This window comes from Heterodontus francisci, chromosome 13 (assembly GCF_036365525.1).
Source record: "Heterodontus francisci isolate sHetFra1 chromosome 13, sHetFra1.hap1, whole genome shotgun sequence".
NCBI lineage: Eukaryota > Metazoa > Chordata > Chondrichthyes > Heterodontiformes > Heterodontidae > Heterodontus > Heterodontus francisci.
Genome location: NC_090383.1, coordinates 2,912,934 through 2,936,657, shown reverse-complemented (window position 1 = coordinate 2,936,657; position 23,724 = coordinate 2,912,934). Strand labels below are relative to the sequence as shown.

General features: G+C 44.2%; 1 protein-coding gene across 3 annotated transcripts in view; it reads left to right on the top strand.

Annotated features, from left to right (window-relative positions):
* The window catches only part of LOC137376181 (SERTA domain-containing protein 2-like), a 77,373-nt gene that overhangs the window by 11,419 nt on the left and 42,230 nt on the right, over positions 1–23,724 (top strand). Inside the window, exon 1 of one of the 3 annotated variants that reach the window (XM_068044256.1) lies at positions 5,854–6,167. The exons of 1 other annotated variant lie outside the window; for it this stretch is intronic. The gene's annotated coding sequence lies outside the window, so the exon portion shown is untranslated. Of the gene's footprint in view, positions 1–5,853; positions 6,168–23,724 lie in introns of those variants that run through there. One more of the 3 variants, XM_068044254.1, reaches the window with a different exon arrangement.

Below are 23,724 nucleotides of genomic sequence, written 5' to 3'. Positions count from 1 at the left end.
CCAAAACAGACACTTTTCCTACAAAACAAAAAGGCGTCTAGAGGTCAGGTGACCTTATTCTGTACTGCTAATACACATGCAAACTGCAAGAACCCTGAACCACATGTCTGGACAAGCCTTGGAGAAGGCATTAAAATGTAAATGACCCATTCTGTGCTAATGGCTACTTCTCTCCAACGAATTGGGTTAACAACAGCATTGCAGACTTGGTGCCTCCAAATTCAAACTCAAGAGAATGGATCTGAAAAAACTCCACTTTATTGAGATGGAATGAAGGTGAGTGACACCCAGACCCCATTGTCTAACAATGGCCTCACTATCAAACACCATTTATGAGAACAATGAGAGAAAAACTCTGGTCACATGACAGAAACCCAGTTTCTGATAAGGAACTTAATAAAGGTATATGCTTAGCAGACAAAGCCAGAGGAGAAGAGACAGAGATTCATCTATGCATCAAAGAGTCAGGTCCCTGCCTAAGATTACCAGTTTTGAACAACATATAGGCAGCTACTGGAACTTGGCCTTGAACTCCCCACCTGAAAAATCATACCCTGACTTCTCCAGTGACCTTTGGCTGGAAGATAACAAAAGCAGTCCGCAGCAACATATCCGTCTTCCTAAACCTCCCAAGTCTTTCTTCGGTGAACAAGAGAAAAGAATACGAGCCTGCACCGTTCCAACTCTTCAGCCCAGGGAAACGCAAATTAAACAAAGGACACTTTTAAACCAACAGACCTAAATGCATTTTATCTTTTAATCTCTACCTTTTTGTGTGTGAACATGTGAGAGAGAATGGGTGAAGTTGCGTACATTTTCGGGTGTTGTATAATAAACATTTATCTTCCTTTTAAACTTAGGAGAAAACCTGTCATTTGTCTGTTTGTTAACCATTAAAACACTTGTTTAAAAAAAATGTGTTTTATTTCCTAAAATGCTGTCTTGGGTCAGTTGAGAGTGAAAAAGGGGCAATCGTCCCTTTTTTGTTTTTACCACCTGTCCATCACAATAGAGCAATCCAATCAATCCCATTGGCTAGGAAGCTAACTCATTCCAACACCTCATTGAGGGGCAGACTGTATTCATCACTTTCTCAGTTTCTTTCTCAATGAAAATACGCTTTTATCCCTCTAACTTTTTTTATATTCTTTCATGGGTTGTGGGCGCCACTGGCAAGGCCAGCATTTGTTGCCCATGCCTAATCCCTCATGTTGCTGTTATAGAGTGCATGAGCTGGGGGTGTGGTGGGTGGCTGGGTAGGGTCTCGCACACCTAGGACACAAACTGCACACATCAGCTTTTATTGCCTCCATGCTGACTGTAGGTCTTACCTCGGATTATTGCTTTAAGCACACCCTTATCTGGCAGCTCAATGATTGCTAACAACTTACTTCATCATTACTCATTGAGAGAGGAAAGGAAAGTACTGGAATTACACAGCAGGCTCACCAACATCTAAAAGAAAAAAAACAGGTCGGACGGCCTCCTACTGCTCCCAGTTCTTATGATCTTAACAGTTTGGGCCTGCAGTCCAGAAATGTTAACCCATCCTTTTATCTGTTGACAGATATGGCACGAACCTTCAGCATTTTCTGTACTGTAGCATCTTCACAAGTACCTTTTGGTGGTTGGCACCTTGAATTTGTGCAGCATAGGCATCGCACCTGTACAGGACACCTCACCCAGCTCGCATCACAGTTGGCCCTGGGTGTCAAGTTGTCCAGGGTAGCCTGCCTTACACCCGCTGAAGCTATTGCTTTCTTCTTGTACTCCTGGCTTCCAAATGTTCCTACAAGTCTTGGTGGGGTGGGGGGTGGGGGGATGCGGTTTGGGGTGTGTGGGGGTGGGGGGGGATGCGGTTTGGTGGGTTTGGGTGTGGGGGTGGGGGGGGATGCGGTTTGGGTTGAGTGGGGGTGGGGAGGGATGCGGTTTGGGTTGGGTGGGGGGGATGCGGTTTGGGTTGAGTGGGGGTGGGGGGGATGCGGTTTGGGTTGAGTGGGGGTGGGGGGGGATGCGGTTTGGGTTGAGTGGGGGTGGGGGGGGATGCGGTTTGGGTTGAGTGGGGGTGGGGGGGGATGCGGTTTGGGGTGTGTGGGGGTGGGGGGGGATGCGGTTTGGGGTGTGTGGGGGTGGGGTGGATGCGGTTTGGGTTGTGTGGGAGTGGGGGGGGATGCGGTTTGGAGTATGCTGTGGGGTTTAGTTGGACATTTTCCCCATTTGAGTTTTGTTGCTTTGCTCTGTAGCATCTTGCAGCACACAGTAATTTGCTTTTCTCATCTGTAGACATTTATTTTGGAAACAAAAATGATTATCTGTTGACATGGTGTGTAATGTAGTGTTTGTAACTTTAAAAAAAAATCTTTCATGGCTTGTGGGTGTCGCTGGCCAGGCCAGCATTTATTGCCCATCCTTAATTGCCCATGAGAAGGTGGTGGTGAGCTGCCACCTTGAACTGCTGCAGTCCATGTGGTGTAGGTACACCCACAATGCTATTAGGAAGGGAGTTCCAGGATTTTGACACGGTGACAGTGAAGGAACGGCAATATAGTTCCAAGTCAGGATGGTGTGTGACTTAGAGGGGGACTTGCAGGTGGTGGTGTTCCCATGTGTCTGCTGCCCTTGTCCTTCTACGTGGTAGAGATCAAAGGTTTGGAAGGTGCTGTTGAAGGAGCCGTGGTGCATTGCTGCAGTGCATCTTGTAGATGGTGCACACTGCTGCCACTGTGCGTCGGTGGTGGAGGGAGTGAATGGCACCCTATCTACAAACAATCAAGAGGGCTGCTTTGTCCTGGATGGTGTTGAGCTTCTTGACTGTTGTTGGAGCTGCACTAATCCAGGCAAGTGGAGAGTATTCCATCACACTCCTGACTTGTGCCTTGTAGATGGTGGACAGGTTTTGGGGAGTCAGGAGGTGAGTTACTCGCCGCAGGATTCCTAGCCTCTGACCTGCTCTTGTAGCCACGGTATTTATATGGCTACTCCAGTTATATCTGGTCAATGGTAACCCCCAGGATATTGATAGTGGGAGATTCAGTGATGGTAATGCCATTGAATGTCAAGGGGAGATGGTTAGATTCTCTCTTATTGGAGATAGTCATTGTCTGGCACTTAGGTGGTGTGAATGTTACTTTTCACTTATCAACCCAAGCCTGGATATTGTCCAGGGCTTGCTCTGTGTAGGCACAGACTGCTTCATTATCTGAGGAGTTATGAATGATGCTGAACATCAGTGAACATCCCCACTTCTTACCTTATGTTTGAAGGAAGGTCATTGATGAAGCAGCTGAAGATGGTTGGACCCAGGACACTACCCTGAGGAACTCCTGCAGTGATGTCCTAGGACTGAGATGATTGACCTCCAACAACCACAACCATCTTCCTATGTGCTAGGTATGACTCCAACCAGCAGAGAGTTTTCCCCCGGATTCCTATTTTAATTGCTTTTAACATTGCTTCGCACCAGTCCAGTTAGTAAAGAATAATGATATTTAGAGCAGTCTTGCTCTTGGATTGAGGTAGTGTGTCATTGAGGTAGAATTTATTCTGCAGGTTTAGAATTACTGGGTTGTTCAGTTAGAAATTGTAGTAATGGTGTCTGTTGCCTTTTGTTTTCTTTGAATCTTTTTAATGCCATCTGTTAGGTATTAGGATCATGTTTGGTTTTGGAACAGTCTAAGTCCTTGACCAGCTATCTTGTATTTGTCGTGATTGTGTGAAGTTTTGTGTCAGTGAGGTTGTTTGTGTAGATTTGCTGGTTTTGATTGGTTGTGTGCTTTGCGATATGCTCCCTGTTCCGAGCCTTGTCTCTAGAATTTGTAATTCAGCAGTGGTCTGCAACTCTTGTTGTCAAGAACTTTTTCTGTTCCTGTGAATAATCTTTGGTCCAGGTCATCTAACAACTTTGTCAAAAGTGCATTTTGATTATGGACCAGGAGATTGTTAGTTAAGCACTGGGAATAATGTACATTTCAATAATCTTACTGAATTTCTGATGTATTTATTTTTGCGGTTTGTCTTTATTGGTATCTTTCTATAGTTGTGCGGCAGTTTCAGATTGATATAGCATTAAATATTAAGCTGCTACTGTTGGGTGCATCTCTGAAAGCCGTCTAAGATTTCTGCACTCCAATCCTGGCCTCATGCGCGTCCCGATTTTAATCGCTCCGCCATTGGTGGCCTTGCCTTCAACTGTCTAGGCCCTAAGCTCTGGAATTTCATCCCTAAACCTTGCTGACTCTCTACCCTGCCCCTCCTTTTAAGACACTGCTTAAAACCTATCTCTTTGACCAAGCTCTTGGTCACCTGCCCTAATATCTCCTTACGTGGTTTGGTGTCAAATTTTGTTCCTAGTTGTGAAGTACCTTGTGACATTTTACTCTGTTAACAACTTGCATTTCTATAGTGTGCTGGTGCAATGTACTGTGCATTTTGAGCTAGGGAGGGTACTTTTCTCACCCTTCGCTTTCCAGTGCTACGACCAGCAGGAATGCTAAAGCAAATGAGTCACCAGCATCCTGGGCAACAGAGAGAGAGAGAGTGAGAGAAAGATGTTTCCACAGCCTGATGATGATGCAGGTCAACAGTGAATCTCCTATCATTGGCCTGTGTCCCTTCATAACCTTTCCTGTCTTACACCTACAACCTGCCTTGTGACCCAGCTCACACCCTCTGCTCTTGTGTGTAACTGTGCTAAGCTTTGTCTGTCTCAGCCCTGCACCAGCAATAGAAGAGCCTTCAGCTGTCTGAAATTCTAAAATAGCAAAAAAAGGAGAAGGTGCAAAAACGATTTGCAAGGATGTTGCCACAGCTGAGAGGTTATAACCATCAGTATCTGGAATGTGCTGCCTGAAAGGGCGGTGGAAGCAGATTCAACAGTAACTTTCAAAGGGGAATTGGAGAAATACTTGGAGGGAAATTTGCAGAGGAGTGGGACCGATTGTATGGCTCTTTCAAAGATTCAGCGCAGGCATGATGGGCTGAATGGCCTCCTTCTGAAGTCTATCATTTCTTTTTGATCTTTTCCCAGCTGTTGAGGAATTCCAGTGACCTAAAAATAATTTGCTGCACAAGTTGAGTATGTTTGAAAGACGCGTCATGTAATGTTGAGTGTCTGCTCTGTTTAAACTTCAAAGGGACGTTTGTAAATTCTAAAACATTTTTTGTATCTGCACTTTCAGTAAGAGATGTTAACTGAACAAAAATGATGAATGCGCCACCATATCTCACACTGATAACACAGAAACCCTGTAGACACAGCACTGTAGGTATTGGCTCCTCGGAGCCCTAATGGTCAGACATGTCTACTGGCAGGTCAATGAATAGAGCAGCCTTGATAGCATCTCTCCATAATGATTGCATTCTGGCTTGTGCTGTCTGCTGAGGTGGAGAGTGAGTGAGTGGGGCGATGTTAAGGACCAGGGAGTGAATGTGTGTGGGGTAGTGTTAGCGACTGGGGTGTGGGTGGGTGGAGCGGGAGGTGTAGTGTTAGGGACTGGAGAGGGGGGGTGGGTATGTAGTGTTGGGGACTACAGAGTGAGTATGTGGTGGGGTAGTGTTAGGGACTAGGAAGTGAGTGGGTGTGTAGTGTTAGAGACTAGGGTGTGTGTGTGTGTGTGTTGGGGGGGTGTGCAGTGTAGTGTTGGGGACTAGGAAGTGAGTGTGTATGTGTAGTGTTAGGGACTGGGGTGTGAGAGTGTCTTGTCTAAAAACTTTTGCTCATTTTTAAACAACATGGTACCAATCCTGAAAATGAATAGAATGCAGTTTTTTGGTAACTAATGGGGTTGTGACGAAATGGAACAGTCCCAGTGCAGGAGACAGCAGGCAAGCTGTTGAGTTCAGTTGTTCAGTGGGGGAGGGGAAGAGGAGGAAGCAGGTTAAAGAGGATCCATTACTCTACCAGTCAGTATAGGAACTGTGCTCGAGTCACGGACCTGACACTAATGGGCCAGCTGGCTTGCTACTGATCAGCTCCTGGAATATTTTGGTTCGGTGCTGTGGATCTGACTAGTCTCCTAGTCATTAATCACTTTAGTGCAGGCTGCATTATAAAGCCCCATTGGTGTCGGTGTCGAAAATAACGGAAGAGGTTGCACCAGAACGATCTTGTACCAATCAATTACTACTTTGGCAGTGTTAATGAATGCTGTAAATACAGGTAATTTATGGTATGGCACTCCATGTTTCTAAGTGTGTGTGAGTCTAGATGGTCAGCATCACCTGTGTACTTCAAATCTAGTGATCCCAGTCCACTTTATGGTGGAAATTACATTCTGAATGTAAGCTCCTGTGGACAGAATGACCCAGAATGATGCTTTTTATTCTAAAGATGGCTACACAGAATTCAAATCTCCAATTATCAGAAATCATCTCTCTCACCATTATGGAATGTATTATATTATTAGCCATTAACAGCACAGAGGTACTCCGTTTCTGATTTTAAATGTTTATAGAAGAGGCTGTACTGGAATTCTGCTAATTCTGCCACTTGGTTTTTAAATCGATGGAACAGGTGTATCTGAGGACAGAAGCAGGGGTCAGTTACTGATGGATCTCCCTGGCTCACATCAAAAGGCCAGACTTTGTTCATGGTTGAAGGTAGTTTGCAGAATCTGCACACACAGCAGCTTGTGGCCTGTGTGATCAGTGTAGTGAGTGTCTGAGCACTGGAGTGAGAGGAGACACCTTTCAATGGCATCCTACATTTGTGTTTTTGCAAAAATCTATTGGTTTTGGGAGCGATGGATGAGTTGAATCTGAAACTTCCATGTAACACCTGCACACAGTCATGTGTGAAATAAGAGCCTCGACCATATTAATTATGCTCCTCTAATAAGACATTGTAAACTGCTAATTGCTAATTACCAGTTTGAGCTAGCTGGGTTCGTAAGGAAACCTAATCCACACATTCAAAACTACGAGGGTTGCTGTGATATAGGATGTAGAAAATTGGAGGAAAGTCAGTGGGGAGTCTGGTGATTGGGGGGGGTGGCGGTGGTGTGTAGAGGTGGGGAGAGGAAATCAAATGGTGAAAGACAGTCATTTCCACTGTTGTGTGACTTGTCAAAAAAGTTAATATTCCACACACTGTTTATATTAATATGGGCATAATGCTCTGTATAAAATGATTACATTTACTCATTGACATTACTGACAGACATATTGCTCACTGTACTAAAACAGTGAGTGTGTCAGTGGATGACAGTTACTGCATTAACCTCCGCTGTTTACTTGGGAAGATTTGCTATGGAGTGGAGTATTTACCAGTTTGACTGACTTGTTGGTGTGCATTTCAGCTGTGAAAATGCAGTGGTTTGTAAAGTCTCGGTGTAAATACAGTCGATTATTTGGAAGTCAGTGAGTTCACCTCTTTCAGAGTAGGTTGGCTTCTTTTAAAACTCTTTTTAGTGCTGCTCACTTTCCACTCTCTTTCCCCTTATCACCAGAAGCAGCAGCTGGGTCGAGGGTTTCACTTCCCTTTTTGCTGAACAACCCTCAAAGGCAGCAGCCTGCTGAGAAATGGAAACTAAATTCACCGTGTTCGAGTATATGCTTGGTTGATGGGCAAAACCTTCAGCCCAAGCATCCGTGTTCTGCAGGGTGGGTGGATGCAGATTCCATGCTGTGTAAGGCCCATGTACTGAGCTTCAAAAGTAGTTCAGTGGGTGTAAAGTACTTTGGGACATCCTGCGGATGTATATGGCACTATATAAATGCAATTTGTTTCTCTTTTATTTTCTCTCCCTCTCTCCTTTCTCTCTCCTCTCTCATCTGTCTGCCTGTCTATCTATTGTCTCAGTTCCTAACATCACCATGTTTCCCCTGTTTCTCCTGCTACTCCCTGGAGAGGTCGTTGAGGTGATTTGCTTTTAGACCTGGACCAGTATCTGTCTGTCTCTCTGTAACTGACCATCCAATAAAGCCCACAGTTCCAATGCCCTGACCTATTTTCCTCTTGTCCCTCTCAAGACAATGTTCTCTGACTCTCATTTCTCCCAGCTAGCAACAAGTGCTTTACCTATTCTTGATGTCTCTCCTCTGCTACCTGGCCGAGATTGGAAGGGAACAGAAGGACTTGTTTCTGTACAACGAGGCACAGGATCTTTTATGGTGAAATCAGAAAAAGTATTTAACAGGGAAGAGAAATTGACATAAAATTAGACTTAACGGCACCACGGGATGGGGTTAGTTGAAAATGAACCAAGCTGTATTGGGGGAATTTCATCATTAAAGAGTTTGCTATCCATCTTTGTAAAAGTTTAATCAGCTCTTCCCCGAGAGTGTTGACTGTTTCATTGTGAAGGAAACTGGTTTGGTGAAGCAGCTGATCCCTGTACTTTTGTGCTGCTACGTTACACAAACTAGGAGGACTGGTAATAAAAACATTCTTCTTTGTTTATTCAAGTCGGATGTATTGAATGTATTTTTAGGCAAACCCATCCCATTTATTTGAAACACATCAAAGTTTTAGTGCACATTTAAAGCATTCCAGGAAAATGAACCATGTACAAAGTAACTGAAGAAAAGGAGTAAGAGCTCAAATCTAGAGAACTGAACGGAAAGGCCAGTGCTTAATTACATAGCTGCATGATTGTACAAACACTGAATAGGCAAGTCATTGGTAGCAATGAGCATCACGCTGAGCTTCTGAACTGTTTGTCAATTGCCTGGTAGAAAGCTGTGTACTGACACTGAAATTTCAGAAATTCAGTAAAGAATGATCGAAAGGTTGGGGGTAAAGACAGGGAGAGTGTGTGGACAGTATGCACTGAAGGGAAATTTCTGTAAGCTTCATGATTGCGAAAGATGCAAATTCTTAACAAAACTTTGAGATCTCCTCCAATCCAGTGCTGGAGTAAATTAGAAGTAACTTTTATAAACATTTTGAAATGTGAATTTTTTGGGGGTTTCGGTGTGCAGCTTTACTGACTGGGTAGGGTGGGCTAATTATGTTAGTCCCTTGCAATAACACATCTAATATGTAGAAAAGCGAGAGGGATATGTGATTGATGTAGGAGGGTAGCCAGTCTTGTACAATGTTCTACGATTCCTCTCGCAGTGCAATGACCAAATCACTTCTTCGTGATCTCTTCCATACATTTCAGTAAGGCGAAGAAAATTGAGTCACTCTCAATTCTTCAGTGCAACACCAGTGGGGGAATTAACATCCTCTCTGCCTAGCGGAAAGTGGGTGGTACAAGCATTAAAAGTGGTAGACTTAGCACTGGATTTCTGTTCTTCCGTCATCTTCCCACCACCAGTTTCGTAAGTGGTTCAGAGACCAGCGCGACGCGGGCAAAAGCCTCACAAATATGTTTAAATCAGGGACCTATTCCACAGGCAAGGAGGTGAAGGTGTTTGTACAGCCTGACGGACAAATTGTCTTTTGTAGAGAGCTCCACTCAGTAGATCCTTTTCAGCTTGGAAGCAAAGGTTCTCCAAGGTAAGTGGGGGGGGGGGGGGAGTTCTTTTTGTGGGGCAGTTGGAGAGGCAGTTGACTGTCTGAGCCACACAAAAAATAATTTGAGTCGATGTTGTCCTGGGTAGTCGATAGTGTAGATGCATTTAAGGGGAAGCGAGATAAGCACATGAGGGTGAGAGGAATAGACGGATATGTTGATAGGGTGGGAGGAGGCTCGTGTGGAGCATAAATACTGGCATGGACTTGAGCTGAATGGGCTGTTTCTGTGCTGTAAATAGTGTGTAAGAAGAATCTCAATATTTATGAGTACACTTTGTTATTTAGGCCCTTTCAGTACATCCCATTGAGTTGCTGCTACAGAAACAGGAAGACTGCTGGTTACAAATCCTTGTTCTTTAAGTTTCACCTAATGGTCTTCACTGACTAAAGATCAGTATCCTGAGTTATTTGTTGTTTTGACTTGTATTTCTGGAGAAGGAGGGAGGGATTTTACCGTTACATGTGATTCATGAATATTTAACACTGTTTCCATTGGAGAATTTCTTGTTCCAGGTAATGTCATTTGAAGTATATTTTGATTGGGCGTGTCACCACTAAAACCAAGGTGATGTTGCTCAGGAGGACAGAACAAGATTGATGGCATGTGAAACCTTGAGACATCCAGTGCCCTCAACCAGATTGATTCAGTTTAGTCACTGTTTATAAAAGCTGTGTTAATTACTTGTTTTGCCCAAGCATGATCAAGATGATTGAGAACTTTTTGTTAATTATTTTAAATAGACTTTGTAAAATTGCAATATCGCTACTTAACGGCTGAGCGAATTGAGGTTTTTAAGATAATTGATTAAATGATTTTGTAGGGTAGATGGAGAGAAACTATTTCGTCTGGTGAGGGGAATCCAAAACAAGGGCCCATCACCTTAAAATTAGAGCCAAGCTGTTCAGGGGTGATGTCAAAAAGCACTTGATCACACAAAGGAGGATGGAAATCTGATCTAATTGAAGCTGGACCTGTTCTCCTTGGCGAAGAGATGATTTGATGAAGGTGTTCAAAATCATGAGGAGTCTGGACAAAGTAGAGAGGGAGAATCTGCTCCCATTGGTGGAAAGATCGAGAACCAGAGGACACCAATTTAAGGTGATTGGTAAAAGAACCAGAGGTGACATGAGGAAAATTTTTTTACACAGCGAGTGTTGAGAGTGTGGTGGAGGCAGGTTCAGTGAGTGTTTAGGATCTGGAATGCACTGCCTGAGAGTGTGGTGGAGGCAGGTTCAGTGAGTGTTTAGGATCTGGAATGCACTGCCTGAGAGTGTGGTGGAGGCAGGTTCAGTGAGTGTTTAGGATCCGGAATGCACTGTCTGAGAGTGTGGTGGAGGCAGGTTCAGTGAGTGTTTAGGATCTGGAATGCACTGCCTGAGAGTGTGGTGGAGGCAGGTTCAGTGAGTGTTTAGGATCTGGAATGCACTGCCTGAGAGTGTGGTGGAGGCAGGTTCAGTGAGTGTTTAGGATCTGGAATGCACTGCCTGAGAGGGTGGTGGAGGCAGGTTCAGTGAGTGTTTAGGATCTGGAATGCACTGTCTGAGAGTGTGGTGGAGGCAGGTTCAGTGAGTGTTTAGGATCTGGAATGCACTGCCTGAGAGTGTGGTGGAGGCAGGTTCAGTGAGTGTTTAGGATCCGGAATGCACTGTCTGAGAGTGTGGTGGAGGCAGGTTCAGTGAGTGTTTAGGATCTGGAATGCACTGCCTGAGAGTGTGGTGGAGGCAGGTTCAGTGAGTGTTTAGGATCTGGAATGCACTGCCTGAGAGTGTGGTGGAGGCAGGTTCAGTGAGTGTTTAGGATCTGGAATGCACTGCCTGAGAGGGTGGTGGAGGCAGGTTCAGTGAGTGTTTAGGATCTGGAATGCACTGCCTGAGAGTGTGGTGGAGGCGGGTTCAGTGAGTGTTTAGGATCTGGAATGCACTGCCTGAGAGGGTGGTGGAGGCAGGTTCAGTGAGTGTTTAGGATCTGGAATGCACTGCCTGAGAGGGTGGTGGAGGCAGGTTCAATTGAGGCCTTCAATAGGGAATTGGATAATTATCTGAAGAGAAAAAAATTTGTAGAGCTACGGGGGAAAAGGCTGGTGAGTGGGGCTAGATGAGTTGCTCAAGCAGAGAGCCAGCACAGACACGATGGGCCGAATGACCACCTTCTGTGCTGCAACCATTCTATGATCCTGTGAATGGTGGAACAAGATCGAGGGGCTGAATAGCCTCCTCCTGTTCCTATGTTCAGCTGTATTCAAATTAAATATAAATTATATTTAACAAGTATTGGTATAAATGTTGCCAGTCAGTAATCCTTCACTTCATGATGGTTAATTTTGAGGATTTTTTCTCCCCGTTCCATGAACATATTTTAAAGCTTTTTATCAGTTGTACAGATACAGTTTGCAAGCACCATCATTTTGCGAGGTGGAGTATGTAATGTGCAGTGCTGTACAACATGGTCAGTGAATTCCCAGGGGGAATCCAGCACTCATATCTAATGATGTATACCAGAGCAGGGGTCCTGACTGCTAATATTTGAGCAATGGGCACATATGGACACTTGTGCTAAATAATGACCTCCTCCTGGGCATAAGAAATGTTACGGAGAGGGAAAACATTGTAAAATACCAGGAACGGGAAGAAGATGGTGGCTGTTGTCTTCTGTATTAAGAGAAAATAGAACCAATATCCCCCTCTCTCTTTCTCCCCCCCCCCACACTTCACCCCCTCCCTAAATACTGTAGGGACCTCTCTCTGTTTCTAGTGGAAAACCCTTGAACGCACGACCGTTGAACACAGAGATGTTTAAATGGTCTGCTGACATTGATTTTGAGAGAGTTGGGGGTGGGGGGGGGGGTTGAAATAGAAGAGTTTTTCTTTTTCACACTTCCCCTCCTTCTTTCTTCTCATAATGCTACCACTATATGACATTGAGCAAATTGTAAAATAAATTGCTTCAAATCTCTGAACCAGATTGATTAGACAAAGGCTGATGTGTTTCGGTAGTTGCTGGGAGCTAAGCGCCTGCTTTTGTACATTTTGAGGTAAATGTAGATGGCTGAAAGATAGATGAGGGCCAGATGCAGTTTGGCACACATTCAAGCAGCTGCTGTTGTGCTGTGTTTCATTAGCTAGGAGTTAACTGTTGACCAGCAGTGAAAACTGCCACGAAGCTTCCAACTGTGTTGTGTGAAAGCATGAAATCTGCAACAATGTACAGTCACCTCTTTCTGTGAAGAGACATTTTGCATTTGAAAAGAGCTGCATGTCAAAACCAATTTCAATTTCTCCTTTGTTTTCCCTTATTTTATTCCCCCCGCCCCCCCACTGTCACTCTCCGAGGATGGGTTTATTGCGGTAAAGCAGGAGAGCTTTGGATTGCACTCAGAAAGCAGAGTCCAAATTCCAGTCTTGACAGACATTTGCGTTTCAGATTTCCATTTGCTATCTCAGGAAGGCAGAGGAAAATCTGCCAGGACAGAGTAAAATGACTTGACGTGCAGATTTCAAAATAATCATTCATGGGATGTGGGCGTCACTGGCCAGGCCAGCATTTATTGCCCATCCCTAATTGCCCTTGAGAAGGTGGTGGTGAGCTGCCTTCTTGAACCACTGCAGTCCACGTGGGGTAGGTACACCCACAGTGCTGTTAGGAAGAGAGTTCCAGGATTTTGACTGATATAGTTCCAAGTCAGGATGATGTGTGATTTGGAAGGAAACTTTCAGGTGGTGGTGTTCCCATGTGTCTGCTGCTCTTGTCCTTCTAGGTGTTAGAGGTTGTGGGCTTGGAAGGTGCTGTCGAAGGAGGCTTGGCGAGTTGCTGCAATGCATCTGCCACTGTGTGCTGGTGATGGAGGGAGTGAATGTTTAAGGTGGTGGATGTACTGCTGATCAGGTGGGCTGCTTTGTCTTCACTGACTTTGGTGGGACCTCTTGGGACTTCCTGTAAAAAAATTTCTTTGGTGTTTTCACCACTTGTTCTTCACTGATTTGAATTACTCTCTACCATTGGTAGCTGGGTCCTAATCTCTGGAGTTCCCTCTCTAAACCTCAAATTTTGATAACACACCTGTGAAGCACCTTGGGACACTACTATGTTAAAGTCACTATATAAATGCAAGTTGTTGTTTCAGACAGATTGGTTGACTCCTTTTGTACTCAGTCACAGTGGCGCAGTGGTTAGCACCGCAGCCTCACAGCTCCAGCGACCCGGGTTCGATTCTGGGTACTGCCTGTGTGGAGTTTGCAAGTTCTCCCTGTGTCTGCGTGGGTTTCCTCCGGGTGCTCCGGTTTCCTCCCACATGCCAAAGACTTGCAGGTTGGTAGGTAAATTGGCCATTATAAATTGCCCCTAGTATAGGTAGGTGGTAGGGAAATATAGGGACAGGTGGGGATGTGGTAGGAATATGGAATTAGTGTAGGATTAGTATAAATGGGTGGTTGATGGTCGGCACAGACACGGTGGGCCGAAGGGCCTGTTTCAGTGCTGTATCACTAAACTAAACTAAACTTAACACTCCCTGCATTCTGTAGATGACTGAGTTAATTGGATTTGAAATTGTTGTGAAGGTCCTTTTTGACATTTTACATTTTTTTTGTGAGATTTTGTTAGCACTCTCTGTTCTGACACTTTTTAAGTACATCTTCACCGAGGATTTATTTTTAACGAGATGCCTTTCCTTTTGAAATACAAAGTAAAAGATGAGATTTTCCCAATGATGCAGTGAGTAAGGGCATTGAACCTTTATAAAACACTGGTTCAACCTCAACTGGAGTATTGTGACCAATTCTGGGAACCGCACTTGAAGAAGGATGTAAAGGCATTGGAGAGAGTGCAGAAAAGATTCACGGGAATAGTTCCATGGATGAGGAACTTCAGTTAAGTGGATAGCTTGGTGAAGCTGTGGCTGTTTAGGGGAGAAGATTAAGAGGAGATTTGATGAAGGTGTTCACAATCAGGAGGGGTCTGGACAGAGTAGATAGAGAGAAACTGTCCCCATTGGTGGAAGGGTTGAGAACCAGAGGACACCGATTTTAAGGTGAATGGCAAAAGAACCCAAGGCAACATGAGGAAAAACACTTTTTGCAGAGAGTGGTTAGGATCTGGAATGCACTACCTGAGAGTGTGGTGGAGGCAGGTTCAATTGTGGCTTTCAAAAGGGTATTGGATAATTGGGTAATTTTCTGAATGGAAAAAAAAAATTATAGGGCTACTGGGAAAAGGCAGGGGAGTGGCACTAGTTGAGTTGCTCTTGCAGAGAGCAGGCATGTGCACGATGGGTCGAATGGCCTCCTTCGGTGCTGTAAACGTTGTATGATTCTATGAATTGTTTAGTGACTGATTTAGACAAGGCTTTGGTGTTGCTCTTCACTCCCCTCCCCCCAGTCAGTGTTGGATACTTTCTGTCAAAGCCTACACATGCAGGACGACCACTTTAATGAGGTATTCCTGGGCTTCGGTGCTCATAGAGCTGTACCTCAGAAGGAGCTAGCGTTTTCAGGAAGTAGAGAAATAAAAAGTGAATCTGTTGGCCATGAATAAATGTCACAACAGGACTATGAAACAAATAATTCTCTCGGCCCATGGAACAGAAATCAATGGTCAGCAGCCTTTTACAGCTTTGCTAGAAGCTCAAGTGACAGCCATGCAAGTTTCTGACTGCCCCCTTGGACAGATTAACCGAGTTGCTGAAACTCTCATCAAGGCCTATGTTACCGCTACACTTGACCATTCCACATGCTCTTGGTCGGTCTCTCACCTTTCACCCTCCATAAACTTAAATTCATCCAAAACTTTGCTGTTTGTACCCTAACTCGCACCAGTGCCCATTCACCTATCACCCTGTGCTTGCAGACCTACATTGGATCCCAGTCTGGAAATGCGTAGATTTTAAAATCCTCAACCTTTTGTTCAAATCCTGCCATGGCCTCGTCCCTCCCTATCTCTGTAACATCCTCTAGTCCTACAACCTTCCCAGATCTCTGTGCTGCTCCAATTCTGCCCTTTGCTCATCCCCGATTTTAATCACTGCACCATTGGTGGCCGTGTCTTCAGCTGCATGGGCCATAAGCTCTGGAATTCCCTCCCTAAACCTCTCCACCTCTCTCCTAATTAGGAGCAGGAATAGGCCATTTGGTCCCTCACAAAAGCCTGCTCTACCATGGCTGATCTGAATATGGCCTCACCACTGTCCTGTCTGGCCCCTATAACACTAGACTCCCTTGTCTATCAAGAATCTATCTCTGATGCTCCTTTAAACTCCACCTCTTTAACCAAACTTTGGGTCATGTGTCCTAAAATCTCCTTATGTGTCTGTCATATTTTGTTTGATAATTGCCCCTCTGAAGTGCCTGATGCTGTTTACTGCATTAAAGGTGCTATAGAAATGCAAATTGTTGTCTTGTTGTTGAGAGGGGCTTTCCAAAGTGTCACTGACCTCCTGCAGTCTGTCGAGCAGATGAGTGAGAATGCTGGGACCCAGCTCCATGGGAGAGGCAGTGAATGTTAGCTTCCATAGCCCTCTGGGGTAGAGAATTCCAAAGATTCAGCACTCTCTGAGTAAATAAATTCCTCCTCATCTCAGTCTTTAATGGCCTGCCCCTTATTCTGAGACTGTGTCCCCTTGTTCTAGACTCAACACCCGGAGGAAATATCCTATCCACATCTACCCTGTCAGACCCTGTAAGAATTTTGCACATTTCAATGAGATCACCTCTCATTCTGCAAAACTCCAGAGAATACAGGTCCAGTTTCTACAATCTCTTATAAGACAATCCCACCATCCCAGGGATTAGTCTGGTGAACCTCCACTGCACTCCCTCGATGGCAAGTATATCCTTCCTTAGATAAGGAGACCAAAACTGTACACAATACTCCAGGTGCAGTCTCACCAAGGCTCTATACAATTGCAGCAAGACATCTTTACTCCTGTACTCAAATCCCCTTGCAATGAAGGCCAACATACCATTTGTCTTCTTAATTGCTTGCTGCACTCACATACTAGTTTTTAGTGACTCATGAACAAGGACACCCAGGTCTTTTTGGACATCAACACTTCCCAACCTCTTACCATTTAAGAAATACTCTGTCTTTCTGTTTTTTCTACCAAAGTGGATCACCTCACATTTATTCACATTATATTCCATCTGCCATGTTCTTGCCCATTCACTTAGCCTGTCCAAATCCCCTTGAAGCCTCCTTGCATCCTCCTCACAATTTACATTCCCTAGTTTTGTTTCATCAACAAATTTGGAAATATTACATTTGGTCCCCACATCCAAATCATTTATATAGATTGTAAACAGCTGTGGCCCCAGCACTGATCCTTGCGGTACCCCACTAGTAACAGCCTGCCATCCTGAGAATGACCCGTTTATTCCTACACTCTTCTTTCTGTCTGTTAACTAATTCTCAATCCATTTCAGTATATTACCCCCAATCCCACGTGCTCTAATTTTGTTCACTAACCTCCTGTGTGGGACCTTATCAAAAGCCTTCTGAAAACCCAAATACACCACAACCACTGGTTCTCCTTTATCTATGCTACAAGTAACCTCCTCAAAAAAACTCCAACAGGTTTGTCAAACATAATTTCCCTTTCATAAATCCATGTTGACTCTGCCCAATCATATTTTCCAAGTGTCCAGTTATCACAACCTTTGTAATAAATTCTAACATTTCACTGACTACTGATGTCAAACTAACAGGTCTGTAGTTCTTCATTTTCTCTCTCGCTCCCTTCTTAAATATTGGGGTTATATTTGCTACTTTCCAGTCTGCAGGAACCCTTACAGAATCTATAGAATTTTGAAAGACAACCACCAATGCATCCACTATCTCTATAGCCACCTCCTTCAATACTCTGGGATGTAGCTCATCTGGTCCAGGGAATTTATCAACTTTCAATCCAGTTAATTTTTCGAGTACTGTCTCTTTATTGATACTAATTACTCTCAGTTCCTCATTTTTACAAGTCCCTTGGTTCCCAAGTATATCTGGGAGATTTTCTGTGTCTTTCACTGTGAAGACAAACACAAAGTAATTGTTTGGTCTCTCCACCACTTCCTCATTCTCCACCACAAACTCTCCTGTCTCCACCTGTAATGGACCCATATTCATCCTTGCTAATCCGTTTCCTTTCACATAGCTAAAGAAGTTTTTACAGTCCACCATTATGTTTCTCGCTATCTTGCATTTATAATCTATTTTCCCTTTCTTTATCAGTTTCTTGGTCCTCCTTTGTTGGATTCTAAATTGCTCCCAATCCTCGGGCTTATCACTTTTTTCTGGTGACCTTATAAGTCACTTCCTTTGACCTAATGCAATCCTTAACTTGTTTTGTTAGCCACAAGAATGATGTAAGGAAGCACTTCTTCACATAAAGGGGAGTGGAAATCTGGAACTCTCCCTCCCACCCAAAAAGCTGTTGAGGCTGGGGGTCAATTGGAAATCTCAAAACTGAGATTGATAGGTTTCTGTTGCAAAAGACGAATTGTGGATTACAGGATCAAAGCGGGTAAATGGAGTTAATATACAGATCAGCCATGAGCTAATTGAATGGTGGTACAGGTTTGAGGGACTAAATGGCCTCCTCTTGTTCCTTTATCTATCCTGTCCTCTGAAGTAGAGATGGCTATATTAGTCATGCTGAGCAGCAATTGACCGCAACCTCACACATGGGCTGTTTATCATGAATTGGCGCAGACTCTGCTTTTCCTATCTATTGAGATGCACCACAATATCTGTGGAGAGTGGTCGCCTCATGCCTACTTAATACTCCAGTTCCAACACCATCAGGACCCAGCAATCTTTGGGCCAGTGATGACCTCTGCGAATGCAGGTGGAGGAGGGGAGAGGGGCTGGGGGAGGCCACTGTCAAATGTACATTTGCAAAATTCTCTCTCGTTCCCTTCTGTCCTGTTTGAATTTGGTGCAATGTTTCCTACATAAAGCCAGTGTAAGATCTGATTCTGGAGTATCTGCGTTCCTTTTAACCTTCCTTTCTAACCATCATTAGTGTTTATGTCTCCGGTAAAGGTTTACTTTAGTAATATCTGCCATTAGCTTTTTAAACAATTCATTAAAAAAAGCAAATGGACTGTATTGCTGTTGCCTAGATTACCAACTTTTCCTGGATTCATTGCTGCAGCTGAAATGGGTTTGAATGTTTTAAGAACTGATTTAACCACTTAAACGCTTCAAGATTTGTGTTTATACGGGAATAGGTTTTAAATTCTAATTCATTCAGGTGATGGGACCCACAAGTGACCACAATTATAGTTTACCAAATAGTTTGCCTCCTATGAAAGTGGCAGCATGCCATTTATAACTGGAGAATAAAATGCAGTATCAGTGTTTAAATTCTTTAATCTTCTGTAAATCTTCCAGCCGTGGACAGGCACTTCAGCACCGGAGGAGGCCGTCTAGTAATACCCGTCTAGTAATACCCGTCTAGCCCCTCAGGTGGATGTAAAAGATTCCATGGCACTATGTGAAGAAGAGCAGGGGAGTTCTCCCCAATGTCCTGGTGCCAATATTTGTCTCTCAACCAGGATCACTAAAAACAGATTATCTAGTCATTATAGCAGTGCTGATTTTGGGATCTTGCTGTGCACAACTGGGTTGCAGCGTTTCCAACAGTACAATAGTGACTACATTTCAGAGAAACGTAGGACATTTACAGCACAGAAGGAGGTCATTTGGCCCATCGTGTCTGCCACAACAGAACCTCAGTGAATATAAAGCACTTTGGATCCTGAGGTCATGCAAGTCTTTATAAAAATGCAAGTCTGTCTTTCTTTGCTGATACCAAATGTGAATTGTGGAAATTGCGATAGATGTAAATTTAATTACAGGAGATCGTGTCTGAGAAAGTATCAAAAGTGACAACAAAACAATCTGCCCAAAGTTGGGGCATTATCGTGAGTGAGTCTGGGTGAGCCCCTCTCATTTGTTGGCATTGAGGCTTCGTCTTGTAGTTTTGTTTTAATTAAGATACTAGGCTAAATCGTGGAGTTTGGTGTAAAACGAACTATTTACATTAAACGCAAAAGTAAAAATGGGGAGAGATGTAAAGAGGGTTGCTGACTTGCTCTCTCCTCCGCCCCGGTTTACACATTGTACAAGAGATCGACCCCATTGAGAGCAAAACACTGTAAACTTTCTCACTCAAGTGTACACTGAAATTGTTACTTCTTGTTTTGTGCAATAATCTCCTTACTTACGCTTTCGTTGCTTGGTTATTTAGAAAACCATGTACTTTATCTAAACCTGAGTGCATGAAATTGGTTTATTTCTAGCTGAAAGTGATACTGTATCGCTTCAAATTGGTTCAATTTAAAAACCAGGGGCAAATTACACCTGAAAACTAAGACATGTTCTTGTTGGTATGGGATCAGCTTTAGTTAGTTTGCTTTATAAGTTATACTTTTAGAAAAGTATTTAAAACCGCTTAGAAAAAGAGGAACCAATGAGCCAGGCAGCTAGCAGGATATTGGACTGAAAAGTCTTTGGAGCAAGATTGTTGTCAGTGCTTTGAGAGATTGGTGAGTTTGCATGCTGCTTTTTTTGGTGTGGGAGATATTTCCTGTTGTTGACTAGAATCTATATTTAGAGCTACCTACCAGTTGGGAGTCTGTAGGTTTCAGTTCTTTTTTGGAATCTTCCTCCTCTCTCTTTCTTTTTCTTTCCCTTCCTTCTATTCCCAAAGGGAAGTTCAAGAGAGCAGCATAAGAATGACCCCCTCCCCCGCTGCCCCAACCCCAGCACCCTCCCCAGTCCTCACGAATGTAGCTGTTGCTCAAGACTCGCATAACCGCTTCCCAATTAATAACAACAACTTGTATTTATATAGCACCATTAACGTAATAAAACATCCCAAGGGGCTTTGCAGGAACAAAATTTGACACCGAGCCACATGAGGAGATATGCGGGACAGGTGACTAAAAGCTTGGTCAAAGAGGTAGGTTTTATGGAGCATCTTAAAAGGAGGAAAGAGAGGTGGAAAGGTTTAAAGAGGGAATTCCAGAGCTTAGGGCTCAGGCAACTGAAGGCACAGCCACCAATAGTGGAGTGATTAAAATCAGGGGATGCTCAAGAGGCCAGAATTAGAGGAGTGCTGAGATCTCGAAGGGTTCTGTGGCTGGGGCAGTTTGAACAGATAGGGAGGGGCGAGGCCATTGAGAGATTTGAAAACCAGGATGAGAATTTTAAAATCGAGGTGTTGCTTAACCGGGAGCCAGTGTAGGCGGGCAAGCACAGAAACGATGGGTGAATGGGACTTGGTGTGAGTTAGGACATAGGTAGCAGATTTTTGGAGGGTAGAATGTGGAAGGTCAGGCAGGAGTGCATTGCAATAGTCAAGTCTAGAGGTAACAAAGGCATGGATGAGGAACCAAACACAATAATGGTCCCAGTTAACAGCTGCTCCGAAACCTCCACAGAGAGGGGAATTGTCGAATGAGCCTCTCTGTGCTAGCTTCCCTCTTAATGGATGATTACAAAGACTCTTTGACAGGCTCGAGCCTTGGAAAAGAAAGGAGATGTTTCATTTTTTTTCTCCTCTGGAACCTACTGCATTAGAAGAGACAGAGAGGGACCTAGCAACTCTGAATATCTGCAGTCTACATGCATGCTCCAGTGAAACTTACTGGAAGACAGAGGCCTGAGTGTAAATTGGTCGTCTCATTTGTACCCACTGACAAATATTAGTGTTCCCAAAAAGTCTTAATTTTCAAAGATATACGGAGGAGTTACTACCCAGTAACTTTTATGAGGGAGGGGGAGAAAGAGAGAAACTCCTGTACTCATCAAGTAAAAACGGTGTTAATTCAGGAGCAGCTCCGCAAAGGAAAGCAAGGATCTTTCACTGTTTTCAAATCTTCAAAGAATTAAGAAGCCCAGTGTTCACACAGAATAACAATCATAAATTATACAGCACAGAAGGAGGCCATTTGGCCCATTGTACCTGTGCAGGCTCTTTGGTAGAGCTACCCAATTAGTCCCAAGAAGTTTGCTATTTCTATTACTCAGTCAAGTTGCTGCCCCAGCGATTCAAGTGATCCTGGTGGAAGGCAACTGTTACTCGTGTGAGGAGCCTTGGAGAGCTTGAGCCCAAGAGGATCTGGCTGCAATCTTCAACTCAAAGTGTGGTTGGTGTTGGTTGAGGTGCTGAAATTCACTGCCTCTCCCATGGGGATGGATCCCAGCACACTCCCTCATCTGCTGGACAGCAGACTGCAGCAGATCAGTGATGGTTTGGAAAGCCCCTCTTGTCGTATAAGTTTGTAATGGGTTAATACTGAAGACAGAGAGAGAGAGAGAGAGTCCCCTCCCACTGTATGAACAATGATGTAACAGTCACATGAGATAGGCTTGAGTAGAAGAAGGTATAGCAGCATGAAGGATGCTAGCTTCGGTGGCTTTTGGAGAGTGTATATAGTAACTGTAAATAATAGAGTTGTTAATCTTGGGCTCCAGTAAAGGTTAACTTTCTGTAAAACGCCTGACAATGCTACAATACAAATGCAACTAAACCCAATATGGTGGCAGCAGTGAAAGCGACCAGGAGAATTTGAAAATCTCCTTAACTTTGGAAGAAACACCTGGTGAACAACAGAGAAATTTAAAGATAAAGACTGGCCCGGTACAGTAAGAAAACTACTTACCTGCACAAAGGCTGTAGACTCCTATATTAATTATCTGTATAGATTGACAGAAGGTTGTGAATATGGTGAATTAAAGGCAGAACTAATCAGAGACATGATAGTCATCGGCATAGCAGATGAATCCTTGTCGGACCTGCTGCAATCTAAGGAAGACCTCACACTGGAAAAGGCCATTCACATTGTAAAACAGGCTGAAGTTCACACAGAATGAGGACATCCTACAAGCTGAAGACAAGCTGTGGATGAGAAGGAGTCCAATGCCCGTCCAATTGGTTAAGCCAAAGCCAGGAAAACACTTTGAGGAAGAGAAAAAACATCCAGGTGAGAAGTTGCATGAAATAGGAAAACCTTGTCTATGTTGTGGAGCCAAGAAGACCCACAGATGAGAGCAGTGCCCAGCAAGTAAAGCTGAGTGGTTTAATTGTGGAAAAACTATGGGAAGGTGTGCCAGAGCAACATTTCTTCGTTTAAAGGTACGAAGCAGAAGATCTTCACGAAAACAGCACTGGATCAGGTACAGCAATACACACGAGCGAAAGAACCAGGAGAATTTTGGGAGAAATCAGGAATCCAGACTAAGATTTCTGGACAGCAGACATCTATGTAAATAGACACCTCACGAATGTTAAGTTTGGCACATGGGCTAGTGTCACGGTATTGGAGTCATAGAGAGTCATAGAGAGATACAGCATTGAAACAGGCTCTTCGGCCCACCGAGTCTGTGCCGACCAACAACCACCCATTTATACTAATCCTACATTAATTCACTGTTGAACTACAAGAAAGCCCCCAGCGAGTTAACATCCATAGCACTTAAAGCAGCCAGAAGCACTGCACAAACAACAGCCAGGCGCTGCGCAAACGACTGCTGGCAACACCTATGCAGTCATATTCAGCTGGCCTCAGACACCGGAAACATCAGAGGAATGTATGATGGCATGAAGAGAGCTCTTGGGCCAACCATCAAGAAGATCGCCCCCCTCAAATCTAAATCAGGGGACAAAATCACTGACCAACACAAACAGCTGGACCACTGGGTTGAGCACTACCTAGAACTGTACTCCAGGGAGAATGTTGTCACTGAGACTGCCCTCAATGCAGCCCAGCCTCTACCAGTCATGGATGAGCTGGACATACATCCAACCAAATCGGAACTCAGTGATGCCATTGATTCTCTAGCCAGTGGAAAAGCCCCTGGGAAGGACAGAATTACCCCTGAAATAATCAAGAGTGCCAAGCCTGCTATACTCTCAGCACTACATGAACTGCTATGCCTGTGCTGGGACGAGGGAGCAGTACCCCAGGACATGCGCGATGCCAATATCATCACCCTCTATAAAAACAAAGGTGACCACGGTGACTGCAACAACTACCGTGGAATCTCCCTGCTCAGCATAGTGGGGAAAGTCTTTGCTCGAGTCGCTCTAAACAGGCTCCAGAAGCTGGTCGAGCACGTCTACCCTGAGGCACAGTGTGGCTTTCATGCAGAGAGATTGACCGTTGACATGCTGTTCTCCCTTCGTCAGATACAGGAGAAATGCCGCGAACAACAGATGCCCCTCTACATTGCTTTCATTGATCTCACCAAAGCCTTTGACCTCGTCAGCAGA